This window comes from Dipteris shenzhenensis, chromosome 14 (assembly GCF_047967505.1).
Source record: "Dipteris shenzhenensis isolate YYH24624 ecotype China chromosome 14, Dip_SZ_1.0, whole genome shotgun sequence".
Lineage (NCBI taxonomy): Eukaryota > Viridiplantae > Streptophyta > Polypodiopsida > Gleicheniales > Dipteridaceae > Dipteris > Dipteris shenzhenensis.
In genome coordinates this window covers 36,921,304-36,934,790 of record NC_141609.1, presented here as the reverse complement: position 1 = coordinate 36,934,790, position 13,487 = coordinate 36,921,304, and positions in this window count along the sequence as shown.

Genomic DNA, 13,487 nt, shown 5'->3' with positions numbered 1-13,487 from the left:
GAAGACTCACCTCAAAATATTCTTCAAGCACAATTACACTTGCAGGTGGTAGGCTAAACAATTCAAAGAGTGTCTGCTGAGGTTTCTCGAAGATGTGGTGGTTTTAGTGGTGGACTTCACAGAGAACTATTCTTTCATGGAACAAAACGAGATTCAGTCCATGCATTAGCACTCTAGCCAAGTTACAATTTTTGTCCACATAACATATGTCCGTATTGGATCTGAGGTGAAAAAGACATTTTATTTTTTCATTTCAGATGATAACGTGCACGACACCCTCTTTGTCCAGCATTGCTTTATGTTGCATCATAGGTGGTTGTCAGAGCAAGGGTTGGAATTGACTAGGCATTGGGTTTGGTCGGATGGAGCAGCCTCTCAATTCAAGGGTAAAAGACCTTTCTATTTCATTTCTAGATTTGAATAGATGGTGGGTTTGAAGATATGGAATTTCTTTGGATCTGGACATGGAAAGGGCGAACACGATGGGTTTGGGGCAGTTGTGAAGAGAACATTGACACATGAACAACTAAAGACAAATGGAGCCACCTTAAAATATGCAAGAGATGCCATGGATTTTTTGAGGACCAACTTATCTCATGGGGCTCAAGCCAACTATGTATCTAAGGAGAGGAATGTAGCACAAGTGTTTTGGGTCATTAAAGAAGGAGATATTGATAGATCTAAATAGTGGGACTGTCAACCTATGCCACAAACACAATCCATGCATTGTATACGAGGAGCTGCGCAAGGGGTTGTTAGTCAAATAGCTATGAAAAGGTTGTCGTGCTAATGCAATGCTTGTATTCAAGAGTCTTGGGGACACTGCACCAGTAAGAAGCATGTGCCCAGTTGGGAATATCACATCATTGTTCTTGATGATGCAGGTGTTTTAGATACTGATGAGGAGCTCATTGAGGAGCCTCTGAAAACATTGAATCTTTCCTTGGAAGGTGAAGAATAAAAATTATTGTTTATTTATAATTAGCAAGAGGAAGAAGACAAATTAAGGAATCTAGTGATGGATTAAAAAGTCTATAAATGAAGAGAATCTAAATAATAATAATAATAATAATAATAGTGCATGACCCATTAGAGAAGGTGCTAACCCAATGCTATGTTTACGTTTAAAACAAAACCAAAGTATGATGCCATGCTATTTGAAGAATTGGAGACTTCTAGATGTCAGATTCATCTATCATATTAAACACAATGGTTGGATATTTCATTGTGCCCAACAAGAATAAGGACATGTAGAACAAGGGTATATGGAGCATACCAGTATGGCACCATGGTATATGAAGATCCGGACAAAATTGGATTCTAGATTTATTTATGAAATCGAACACACTAATGGGGTTTCACCATTATTCATTGTGCCCAAGAAGAATGAGAAACTAAGACTATATGTAAACCTCAAGAATTTAAAGGATGTTGTAGCCAAAAATCACCTCGAGATCACTATCCATTATTGAAAATATATATGGGCACAAAGTGCTTCTAATGCCATTTTGATTGTACAATGTTGTAGCTAAATTACAAAGAGTGATGCACATGGCATTGAAGTCAATACTCAACAAATTTCTATAGGTCTTCTTGGATGGTATGAAAATTCCTTGAAGGAGTATTGAAAACGCAGAGAATATGGCATTTCCCTAAATCAATGAAATATGGTGGATTCATGGTCACTGATAGAGTTGCTCTAGCCATAGTCACATGGCATGGTATTGAAATGACAAGGATAAGATAAAAATAATTGTAGAATCACCACCCAACTTTATGAAAAATCTGTATAGATATTTAGGCTTATACAAGATTATAGGGTTTATAGATATTGACCCTCCTGAGGGTTTGAAGGGTTTAAATATGAGGGGAAGAACTCTCAAGTTTTGGTAGTCAAGAAAAAGGAAGAGAGGAGGAATGCATCTATTTTTGTTCTAAGGTAAAAATACATTTTTCACTTATGGAACGATGGATCCCTTCATAGCAAGATATATTTTTACTAACATCTCTATGTTAACCTGATCCTTTATGATTAGAGCCATACATTCCATCTTATCTAACTGTACCACAAATAAGCATGTCACAATAGATAAACTTATAGCACAAACAATTGTTTTACAAACAAACCAAACACTTATTAAACAAAGTTCAATTGTACTTTCCCCTTCTCTAAAGCAGAGCCATCTGATGATTTGATCTCATCGAAGGAGCTCACCAAAATCTGTTATTTTTTACAATTGCTCAACTAGACATCAATTTCTAGTTGGGCATGGCATAACAGTCCACTTATGCAATGATGGAGCCCTTCATGGCAAAATAGAATGATAGAGCCTTCGTGGCAAGATAGATTTTTACATATATAAATTTCAAGTTTTGGCATTCAAATAACATCATTTAGAAAGGAAGTAAGGAGGCATGAAAATAAGGCATTCCGAAAGACAAATTGACAAATTTGATTTGATCAATCAAAAAATTAGGGCCATATCATGAGAACCTATGTAGGGATTCTAATTTTTGAGCATAGGAATATGGATTTCTTGATAGACACATGTGAATTCTTGGAGTTGTTCAAGTCAGTAGATGCTAGAAGAAGTGCATGGTATACTAATGTGAAGCAAATAGCCAACCATTTCAAGCTAAGTCCTAATGAGATCAAAATTCTTGAAAGTTTTATTTTAGAGAAATCCAAGTCAAGAACCATGGGCAAAGATATGGCATTGAAGTTTGTGACATTAATCCTTAGTCAAATGAAGAAATCTTATCTAAAAATTAGAGAGGCTTGGCCATCAGATGCCCTAGAATGTGAGTAAAAATGTGTTGATTCAAGTTCTCATTGATTGTGGAGTTGTTAATATGTGGGTACATGTGACATCAAAGCTGAGGTTCATTAAGGACATACCCAAAAGGCAATTGCCGGTTAATGAATATCTTGTTGAGATGTATCATGTGTCCCTGATATCACCTAGTCCAAAACACAATATTTGAGATTATGAAGTCATGGAGAAACCATGGGGCCTTCTTGTACTATTTTGGCCCATAAGTGGACTATTATGCCATGCCCAGCTAGAAATTGATGTCCATGGAGCAGTTGCCAAAAATAACAGATTTTAGTGAGCTCCTTTTGATGAGATCAAATCATCGAATGGCCCTGCTTTGGAGAAGGGGAAAAGTCAATTGAACTTTGTTTAACAAGTGTTTGGTTTGTCAATAAAATAGTTGTTCCTGATGCAAGTTTATCTACTGTGACATGCTTATTTTGTGGTAGAGTCAGATAAGAGGGAACACATGGCTCTAATCTCATAGAATCAGGTTGACAGGGAAATAATTCTTGTGAACATTAGTCGACTTCTTAGAAGTTGATGAGGGGATGTGATGCTAATGTGCTCGACATGCATTTTGCTCAATGGTGTCTTGGGAAGTTGTCCTTCGTCTCGTTGTATTGCCTATGGTTGTGGTCATGGGCCTGCTAAGCATCTTGTATCCATCGATGTGAAAGGAGTAGCCTAGATTTGATATCTACGTTATTTTGGGTAATGCCCTTCTCTAGCTTTTTGTTGTACTTTGGCTACTTGGATCTCCACACCCATCATTGTGGTTCTTTTAGTCAAGTTTTGTTGTCTTTGAGGTAGTCTGTTGCTGCCTAATGACTTTCCCATATTAACCTATACCCTTGACCATATGATTATAAATCATTCATTAGGCCTGCCCTAGATTCAAAACAGCGAGGAAGATGTGCAGTGCAAAAAAGAGGGCGGAGATGATGAATTGAAAGCTCGAGAGAGAGAGAGAGAGAGAGAGAGAGAGAGAGAGAGAGAGAGAGAGAAAGAGACAGAGAGAGAGAGAGAGAGAGACAGACAGACAGACAGACAGACAGAGACAGAGAGACAGAGAGACAGAGAGGGGGGGGAGGGGGGAGGGGGGGCCTTAAAATGTGGAGGATTTCTAGAGAGAAAAATAGCATGTGGAGAGGGAACAATACCAAGTGGATCGTAAAATCATTAGAGACTTTTTGAAAATTGAAAATGGCTATTTTCTCTTTGTTGTGAATCGCCGAAATAACACATCTGGCTATGTATTTGTGATGATTGGAGGACCGGTCTTCGCGCAAGCATTCGCGCAAGCAAGAGTGTATATCTCTGTCAAACACCAAAGGTGAAATATGTTGCACTTAGCCATGCTGCCTGTGAGCATGTCTGGATTTAGCTACTCATTTCACAGATCCCCACGGCCTCCAACTCTTTCTGGCACCAGGACTTCCCATTAATCATATACAGGTCTGATATCACTTCGTCAGAGAATCGCTCCAGACCTATAAACTCTGACTTGAATACTGCCCCACTCTGCATATGTTGGCATACTTGCTCACCAAGCCTCTCCCAAAGGAACGTTCTCCATCTCCTCTGCACCCAGATGTATGCTGGGTGGGAGAACATGATCAAGAGGACCTACATCAAATTCGATGCTGCTCAATCAGTATATACCGTCTCTATATATCCCTATAAGCATTGGTATATACCGACATAACAGGGTATAACATCGGTATATACCAATGGTACAGGGTATAAAATCTAGCAATAGGCATAAAAGCTCATGGGTGGCTATTTTTTGGATCTTGAGTGGATTTCCTTGCATTTTGTGTTATGATTTTGGAGGTGTTGTGCAGATGGAAGGGACGAGTGGAAGCTCATCAAATGATGCGCCAATGCCCGAGAGTGCGGAGTGGCTTACAAAGAGGTGGTATTGTCATTGCACTCATTGTAAGTGAAAAGTATGACATCAACGCCATATTTTCATGTGCCACTTGCGGATGTATGGGTCATTGGTAAGTCAATGCTATTTGAGTTCGTGATTAATATTGCATGTGTACTTCACAGGAAACCTTGAGACAGGATCTTATATTTACACGAAACCTTGAGACAAGATGAGGAGGGTGGTGAGGGGGCACATATACCTTCACACTTTGAGTAGGAAGATAGTCTCCCGAATGTGCCAGATGACGACGAGGGTATGGTGGACATGATGGATTCTATTTTTAGGAGCACTACCTCACATGTACACATGATGTTCGAGAGTCTGAGGCCAATATGCAAGAGTTGGAATCAACACGGTTGTACGAGGCTACTAGAATGTCAAAACTAAGGCCTGTCTCTGAATCTTGAATCTGCAAGCAAAGTATGGGTGGTCCGATACAAGTGTCTCGGTGTTAATGAGGTTAGCGTCTGCATTAATTTATCTCATAATTTGGATCTTGATTGTTTTGAGAATCATAATAGTTTCTCATTATTCGAAGCAGATGTATGTTTGAATTGCCATAGGTTGCTCCAGAAGATGTTGCCTGCACCAAATACCATGGCTGCATCAAGATCAAAAACTACAGGTAAAGAGGAAGAAGAGGACAGAGAAAATAAAGAGGAATAAGAGTCAGATCAAGACATTGAGGAAGATAAAGATGAGCTCATGTCAATAAAGAATATCAATTTGCGTCTTAATGAGATGATCACAAAAGATGATGACGGATATATATGGGACAAAAGCCCTATTCGATGAATGCTCGAGATGTGGAGTCAGCAACTATTTTTACCAACAATAGGAATCTTGATATATCTTATGCGATGCAGGTATTCAAAGCTTTGGTGCATGGCAAGAAACCCATGGTCTCTAATGTAGTCTTACATACAATCATGTTCTATCCCAATATAGGTAGCCGTGACAGTGGAATTATGTTTGAAGCACCTACGCATTTTGAGGAGAGGTTCACAAAATTCTTCACACAACACCTTCGACAAATTCTGCATGAACAGGGTGAAGAGGCAAATGAGAATTTTGAAAGAGGAAAAGAGAAATTTATTGCTACATTGTAAATTTGAGCTGATTGATGGTCAGCACTATGCTTATGCTTGTAATGAACTCGCTAGACAAGCAAGGGACTCCAGAAGACTCACTGTAGTGCAAATTTTAAAGGTTCTTCCCTTCAATTTGTATATGGCCACAGTATGTATTTTTAAGCACTGGACAAAATATTTGATTGAGTCTGAAAGACTGCATCATGATATTTTTGCAAAGCATAAGATAAGATCAACATCGAAAATCCTAATGAAAGTGAGGTGTCTATGGATGACACTTGGTTCTCCAACAACACATTTAAAAAGAACTGCCACAAAAACAGATGGAGACACATTGGTCAATTTTTATACATGTTTAAGTGCAATTGTACCAAGGGGACGGTTGAATTCATTGAAAGCGTGGTTTGTACAAACAAGGTAACCTTGTTGCTCGAGGTTACCTTGTTGTTGGACCATACAAACCACACTTTCAGTGAATTCAGACCAGTTTATAGTGAAACCATCCTTTGTAGGGGCATTTTTTTCAGCCTTGCAATGCTCAAGGGCAAAACCATGAGCAAATGCAATCCCAAACTGCATATTGGGGGGTGCCTACTGGTAAACCCAAAAGTGAAGGTCCAAAGCCTCTTGTAGAAGGTACGGGTCTCGAAGACTTTTGGCCTTCATCACCTTGTAGTCCTTTAACTTTTGTGGTGGCTAACTGAACACAGTGAGCCATTCTCTTACCAGAAGGTCATCGTCTATAAGCCTTCGCGGTTTCTTCTCAACCATGCTAAGACCATAAACGTCATGAAAATCCATAGCAGTACAACAAAATCTCTTGACATGCAGGTCTGTGGATGATCGAGACATTCTTGTAGCACCTGCTCAAAGAGGCAGAGATGTGTATTAAAAAAGACTGAGCTCAGGACCTGCTAGGGAGAGGATTCAGTTGGGCTGGAAGACCTGCCTGGGAGACAAGGGAGACGACGTGTGAGGGATGAAGCAACAATTACAACTGAAGTAGTGGTATCATGAAAGCTTACAAGCTTACGAGTGTCATGGGACACATGTGTAAAATGCCCAATCATAATTTACATGGCTGGTGGATATATGTCACAAGCAAGCATCTCTTGAAAAGTGCTAAAATTGTGCTTTCTTAGCACATGCTTTTAAGCACATAGCTCGTGATGATGAGGCATGCATGAGACCCACTCCAGACGTCGGTGCCAACATTGCAAATATCAGTTTTGGCTCCTTCAATTGACATGGAGCATTTCAAAAAATTGCAGGCAGACATTGCCTCGTTCACGGACACATTCGAGATCCTAGGATTCAAAGTAGAAGCCCCAAATTTTGAGGAGAGCGTACCTGATTTGGAGGTAAATTTTATCATACACTTTGTGTCAGTCCTTAAGTTTTTTTATGATGTTTCCACAGTCCATTGTGTTTACCTGAGTTCAGTTTTTTTTTTGTTTTGACATGCAAGCGCAATTACATGAAAAGTTTGTTGTCTTTTAGAGGAGGCATCAACAATATTATTTTGCCAAAAAAATGATGGAAAGATTCCAGTCCAACCAGCCTCTTTGTATTTTCCCATCCCCACCAACAATTGCCAGCACAGAGGATGAGGGTTCAATGTAGGCTTATGATTGCATAGCCCTGTGGTGGATGTGGCTTTACTATTAACAGAAAAGAATTTGTTGAGGTGTGTTTGCTTGCATGTGGCCATCCTTACCACTGATTTTGTTTTGCAAATATGTGTTTGGAAGACCCACATTGTAGGGTGGAGGGTTGCTTGGAAAAAATCCCCACAGCAGTGAAATCGATGGTTTTAGGCTCATCAATTAGTATGCCAACTCCTTGTTTTGTTTGGCTTTTATGTATTGCATATCTGCTTTGTGACTTCTTGCCCATTGCTTTCTATATTTCTATTTTTGTAATGCTTTACATGTGCTTTTCAGTGATTTGTCAATGCTTTACTAATGCTTTGTGACTGCTTTACCACTACTTTCTCTTTTAAAATTGATTTTTTGTAAACAGTCATTGCTTTTAGATTGCTTTGGCACTGATTTGTGAGTTTGCTTACTTTTGTGAGTGCTTTTGCAGTGCTTTAGCACTGCTTGTGAGTGGTTTGGTAGTTCTTTGGCATTGCTTGGTCACTAGTTTGCATTTTTAGACTGCTTTACATGGCATATGCAAAGTACTCTACACGTGCTTTGTGGGTCTCACTACTTTAGCACTACTTTGTATCTGTGCTTATCAATGCTTAACAGTGCTTTGTGACTGCTTTACCACTGCTTTCTCTTTTAAAACTGCTTTCCATGTAAACAGTCATTGCTTTTAGTATGCTTTGGCACTTCTTTATGACTTCTTGCTTTTGTGAGTGCTTTTGCATTACTTGTGAGTGGTTTGGTAGTGCTTTGGCGCTGCTTTCTAACTGCTTGGTCACTACTTTGCATTTTTAGACTGCTTTACATGCAAAGTACTCTACATGTGCTTTGTGGGTCTCACTGCTTTAGCACTGCTTTGTATGTGTGCTTGTCAATGCTTAACATTGCTTTGTGACTGCTTTACCACTGCTATCTCTTTTAAAACTGCTTTCCATGTAAACAGTCATTGCTTTCAATATGCTTTGGCACTACTTTGTGATTGCTTGCTTTTGTGAGTGCTTTTGCACTGCTTGTGAGTGGTTTGGTAGTGCTTTGACAATTCTTTTTTATTGCTTGGTCATTGCTTTGCATTTTTAGATTGCTTTACATGGCATATGCAAAGTACTCTACATGTGCTTTGTGGGTCTTATTGCTTTAGCACTGCTTTGTATGTGTGCTTGTCAATGCTAGCAGTGCTTTGTGACTGCTTTACCACTACTTTCTCTTTTAAAACTGCTTTCCATGTAAACAGTCATTGCTTTCAATATGCTTTGGCATTGCTTGCTTGTGACTACTTGCTTTTGCAATGCTTTTGTACTTTCTGACTGCTTAATTACTACTTTGCATTTTTAGACTGCTTTACATGGAATATGCAAAGTACTCTACATGTGCTTTGTGGGTCTCATTGCTTTAGCACTGCTTTGTATGTGTGCTTGTCAATGCTTAGCAGTGCTTTGTGGTTGCTTTACCACGGCTTTCTTTGTAAAACTACTTTCAATGTAAACAGTCATTGCTTTCAGTATGCTTTTGTACTGCTTTGTGACTGCTTGCTTTTGCATTGCTTGTGACTGGTTTGGTAGTGCTTTGGCACTATTTTCTGACTGCTTGGTCATTGCTTTGCATTTGTAGACTGCTTTACATGGAATAGGCAAAGTACTCTACATGTGCTTTGGCACTACTTGCTTTTGTGAGTGCTTTTGTAGTGCTTTAGCACTGCTTGTGAGTGGTTTGGTAGTGCTTTGGCACTACTTTCTGTTTACTTGGTCACTGCTAAACAATGACAAGCACACATACAAAGCAATGCTAAACGAGTGAGGCCCACAAAGTACTCTACGTGTGCTTTGTGGGTCTCACTGCTTTAGCACTGCTTTGTATGTGTACTTGACAATGCTTAGTAGCAGTGCTTTGTGATGACTACTTTACCACTACTTTCTCTTTTAAAACTGCTTTTCGTATAAACCACTTTGCCGCTGTTTTCTCTTTTAAAACTACTTTGTGTGTTCTGTGTTAGGTACCATGTGTTCTCTAGAAGTTAGCATTTATTGTCTGCTATTTATAATATATTTTCTACCTATTAGCATTTTTGTGTGTCAGGTAGCATTTGGTCTATGCTAGCTAGCATGTATTCTATGCTAACTAGCAAGGCTCCAATACCTTGAGGTAAGTCGCTAGAATAGAGAGAAAAACTGTGCTCCTTTCTAGAGATAAACGGTGGTCAATATGGCCCTTGCCCCTAAAGAGGACCCCTCAAGGGCCATTTTGACAAATGTTTATCTCTAGAAAAGGCTTGAGAGATAAAGTTGTTTGTCAATATGACCTTTGAGGGGTCCCCTTTAGGGGCAAGGGCCATATTGACAAGGGTACTGACATTGCTCCCTCAAGACATTGCTTTTGCATTGCTTGTGAGTGGTTTGGTAGTGCTTTGGCTTGTGAGTGGTTTGGTAGTGCTTTTGCATTGCTTGATTTTGTCAATGCTTTTGTGATTGGTTTGGCAATGCTTAAGCAGTGGGTTTAGATTTTTGTTTGCTTTCCTTCTACTTTTGGACTTCTTTGCATATGCTTTGCATGGGCTGTGCAAGTGCATCATGTGCTTTGTGACGCTTTTCAGGGAGTGCTTTGTATATTTATTGGTAGTGCTTTGTTCCTGCATTGTATGTGCATGCTACATGATTACTAAATGTGTTCTTGCATTAGTTTTCACGTGTTTTTTCCACCAGGATAAAATCTCCGTTTGAAATTTGGCATTTCTCTGGATGCAGTTTTTGTTTTGATAATTCATAGGCAGGATCATCAGACAAGCTTGAAGTACTTGGACGTGCACATACGTTTACTGCTGAGCCTGCACCTTTCTTGGGCAACACAGCCCATGAGAAGACTTCTAGCCTCAGCCCACTTCCTTTGAGGTGACTTACTAATTGAAGGTTGCAACACCCTCAAGTTTTTTGAAATCCTTCCAAGAACCCACATATGAAGTAGCTCCTCTCTCCCATGTGTCTCTCCCATCTTATCCATTGCATGTAACAAGAAGTGCCAAGAAATTTGCCATGGTCATCAAGTATGTTGTCATTGATAAGATTCCTGTCAATCTCTTCTAGAGAAGGAGGGGGCCTCTCCATATATTACTCCTAAAGTCATCCCAAGCTTTCAGTGTGGTAGCAATAAGTAAGAGAGGAGAAAGGAATCATGAGATGCATTGGTCTAAAATTCCACCGGCACTATCCATCCCATCCCCACTCGTGGAAGGAGAGAAGGACTGTATGCAACAATGACGAAACCTTTTCAAGGCCCTTGTCCGAGCAAAATCCCCCTGACCACAAGCTTGAAAAGCAGGGCCCTACACTACAAAAATTGGATCAATGATATTGAGTCAAAGTCTCCCAAGCCACCCTAGCTCAGTATTTGCCCAAGCATGTAAGAAAGTCCTTATAGGCCTTTTGAGCTGAGCGATACAATTCCCAAGCATGGTACCAAGAACAAATAAATCACATTGCGGCTAGCAATATCCGATTAACAACTATCACCCTAGAAAGTAAGGTCAAGTCTAGCTAAACTATAAAAGAGGAGTTTTCTCCTAATCCTCTCCAACATAGGAGCGAATTGCTATGGAGAGACACCTATACCAACCTTGCAACTGTGTTCCTAAATAAAGAGAACATCAATAAGACCCATGTGGAACTTGGATGAAGCTAATTATGCATCGATGCTGCCTTTGGTGGTGGCGATGAGGTACACCACCAAGGCCCTGAATATTCCATCCAACAATCCTTATTGGTGGGAGAAAGTGAACTAGAAAACCTTACCCAACCTAGTGGCAAAATAATCTCCTTATGAAGATCTCCTGGAGTAGTGGAGAGGAGAAAATTCCATAGGAGAAAGGACCCCCACACCTATGGAAGAGGATGCTCTATCGATAGGAAGTGGAAAACCATCATCCCCAAAGGTAGAGGGTAACATCTCCAAAATTAGTGAGAGGAGAGAAAGAGTTCCTCTAACCAAAGATGGAGCTAGAGTCCGTTAGACCCCCGCATGTAAGAAAGCTACAAAGACAAGAGCCACATCCTTCCCTCAATCAATAATAGGTTCAATGTAGCACTAAAGTGAAAGGGGCTTCTCAAAAAAAGAAGAAAGGCCATGATCCTAAGATGGAGCTAAAGGAACATCATCACTAGCCGCGACCAGAGTAGGGTCTGAGACAAGAGAATAGGCCTCTTGATCTACAGATGATGGAGGAACACCAAGTCTAACTGCAATCCCATGGAGGGCAGTAGGAGCGAGACATGCAATAGGTGTTGGGCGTGTAGGAGTTGTCGATAGAGAGCTCTAATGAGGAGAGGCCACACCAAAAGACTTCTTAGGTCTTTTCTTCTTCTTTGGGCAACCTCTAGCAAAATGCCCAAAGGTCCAACAGGTTCGACACTTATTCTCCTACCTGCAATCTCGACTCTCCATCGAAAAAGAGAGCCATCCCTATGTATGAGCATAATGTGGCCATTGGGTCAAACCTGATGACTGTATTAGGGTCAAACATGATGACTATAACTCAAGAACCCCATCAGACCTTATCACCTCACTAGGATATAGAGGGTAAACAAGGGTGGGACGAATCTATGTGACCAACCCAAAAGAAGCTTCAATCGTGGCAAGGACTCGATGATAGACTCGAGGCAGAGCGAGCAATCTGATGAAGAGTGAAGTGACCCATCTATCCTCTTGTATAGGGTCAAGACTTAAATAGAAGGGAGTGGAAAAGTCCCTGGGACCAAGACATAGTTACCAAGGAACGAGAACGTTCTGAAAATTTGAGTTTCGAAACTAGAATGTTTCAAGAAAGGGGAATGGGGAACCAAAACTGAAACGCCACGTCATACATGACACATCATCATATGACATAAGACTATGCTACAAAATGAAAGAAACTAACGTTTTATAGATATATAAGCTCTAAAATACCCATTTGAAACTTTCAAAGAGGAAAAAAACAAGGGTGCATGTATGCACGAAAGCACTTGGCTCCAACTTGTGGGTTTTACAAGTCTTCAACCACTGAAGATTGTTTAGTAAGAAATAATAAAAATGAAACGCTTTAAGGACTCACAAGATCCATTAGACTTTGCCAAGGTTCCATAGTTATTTGCATGCTCTCACACTGACTGCAAAGCCACTGTCTTTTTTATAAACAACTATAATTTAAAATTGAAAGGTAAATTGGCATTATTCTTCCTTGAAAGTTTTACGAATGATACCTGCAAGTTTTGATGTCAACTTTTTGGGGTTTCTTTTTTGCTTTATTTTTATAAACAGACCTAGTAGACGACAATCTCTTCACCGACACGCATAAAGCCCTGCAAGTTTTGATGTCAACTTTTTGGGGTTTTTTTTTGCTTTATTTTTATAAGCAGACCCAGTAGACGACAATCTCTTCACCGACACACATAAAGCCCGTTTGGCAAGCATAAAACCGATTTTGCTAGTGTAAAGCCCTTTCAACAAGAAAACAGATTTTTTTTACACAAGCAAACCTACTTTTCTGGCAAACAGCTTTTTGGATAATTTTTTCCAAGCAACAACTCCTGAAAAGCCAAGTGCCACACACACACGCTAAAAGCTGAAAAGCCAACAACCATCTAAAAGAATTTTAAAATTTCCTAAAAAACTAAGAATAATCACAAAACTCCCACTCAACTCAATCCTAATGCATTGTCTCTAGGAGAGGCAGTGTTAAAAAGACGTTCCAATTTCGCCTTGCCTCCCAAAACAGCATTTCAGACGTTCCGGATGTTGGAACATCGTTCCCTGGTAACTATGGGTCACCAAGTGCCCAAGGGCTAGCTTTGAGCAGTGTGCTCGCACCTCCAAGAGAATCAAAAGCCACCTGAAAGAAACCTCATCCCAATAATCGAATATTAGAAAGGCAGAGGGTGAGGTTTGGAGGTATGGCAGCAAGCATGCAATCTCTAACATGCGATCTTGGGGTGCATGACTCATGGATGCGTGCAAAGAGGGTGGTGGAGCT